We start from the raw sequence: 1,893 nt of genomic DNA, 5'->3' as shown, positions 1-1,893 counted from the left end.
GACATAGAGCCAAGGTTGGAAGACCACCTCCTCTACCTGTTCCCACACCTGTGCCCATGGCCCACAGTCACACTTGGTTAATTTAAACCTTGCTTACCATATCTCCTCACCCATCAAGGCCTTAGCTACCTAGCCCAGGCTCTGAGGGGACCAGAGTAATCCTGTTGAAATTCGGTCCCCAGGATGGCCTGCCCCCAGCTAAAAAAAACAACTTAGTCTCTCCTTACTCCCTCAGTATCCAAGTGCAGACACCTTGGAATGGCCTCCATTTGGAGACCCAGGGTGATGGGGTCTTGCAGCCTCGGTAGGCCCCTGCCTTCTACTTCTACCACAGAAACCACAAGCTCAACCATACCAGACAACTCATGGCATCATCTTTCAGTTTGACTCCCCTGGGCATATCTCTCTTAACCTGGCTGGAAGACCCTCTTTCCCAGTCCACCTATCAATCACTTTCCCTTCATGACTGTTCTGAAACAGGACCTTGAAGAAAATTTCCCAGACTCGCCTCTCCTCCCTTGTTAGCCTGCAGGTTCTTATAGGCCAGAGGCCATCATTTTTTCATTTCTGTATTTCTAGTCCCTATCACAATGCCTGGCAGACAGAAGGTGTTCAGGACATTTTTGGTAAATGAATAAATAGGAACGTTCCTTAGCAAACCAGGTGGCATAAACCTAGCACTGGGTCTATACATGACAACACTAAGTCAGCCAGGACCTGTTAAGTCCTCTCCATGATACCAGCTACTGTGTTAAGCATTTTATAACTCACGGTGTCATTCAATGCTCTCAGATGTTCCATGATGCAAAAGATACTATCAATACTGCTTAGTAAAGTGAGCCTCTGAAGGGTTAAATAATTTGCCCAAGGTTGCACAGTTAGGAGGTGGCAGAGCTGGTGTTTAAATCCAGACTCCTGGCTTCAGAGCCCATGTTCTTTGATAAGTAGATGACCAAATGAAGAATTATACAAAGTTCTTCAAGTACAAGGAGCCCCTGAGTTTGATGTTGCCATATTATCAATATTAGTAAGAGATCAGTATTCTAAGACTTGGAAAAGAAAGTGACCACCGAAATCACTTAAAAAGTAGGTTAGCAACTGCTTAGAGTTAGGGAAAGATGGCAGAGCAAGAGAGATTACTATATGAACAGGTTCCTGGTGAGGCTGAGCCTCAACAGGAGCTCTGGGCTAGAAAACCATTTATGGGGTCAGGGTGAAACAAAAAGTTTTTGATAAAGAAATAAGTTATCAGTGAATTGGGATTTGGGAGGCTGTCTTACGTAAAAGGAGGACTGAGGGTGTTTTCAGTTCTACTAAAAGAGCCTGAACTCCATGAGGGGAAGAATCATTTGGCCTGAATTGCAGGAAAAGTGACTAGAGTCTTGGGAAAAGCCTCGCCTGTCTCCAGCCCTGGCTTTGAGCCTCCCTGGGCCTGATGCAACTGGACACAGTTCAGCCACAGGCTGCAACCTTGCCCTTGACTTACTGCTTAACATCTGAGAGGCTGGCCAGAGAGACAATTCATAGGATCTTTTGCAGCTTCTCAGAAAGGCCTAGAAACACCTCAGTTACCAAGCTCCAATAACAGCAAGGTGAAGTGTTGGCAGAAAGCAGGAATCCCTGGAACGGTCCTCTGGAGCCCAAAACTGGTCCAAGTAGCTGCCAAGACAGGATGTCAGGCAGCCGGAAGGAAGGTGGCAGTTGCCACCCAGGGCTCTTGCTGACTCCATTGCTGCCTGCAGACTTGCACAAAATAAGTCTGCTCACTTCCTCTTGGTCCCATCACCACTTCCCCCAAAGTCTTAGATTTTTTTATAGACCTTTGTGTTTGCTAGTCAACAGCAAAGGCTTAGAAGAAACCAGTCTCAGAGTGGCCCCTGAAGGTGACTTGCT

The sequence above is a fragment of the Castor canadensis genome, chromosome 12 (assembly GCF_047511655.1).
Source record: "Castor canadensis chromosome 12, mCasCan1.hap1v2, whole genome shotgun sequence".
In the NCBI taxonomy this organism is placed as follows: domain Eukaryota; kingdom Metazoa; phylum Chordata; class Mammalia; order Rodentia; family Castoridae; genus Castor; species Castor canadensis.
Note: the sequence above shows the minus strand (reverse complement) of the source record.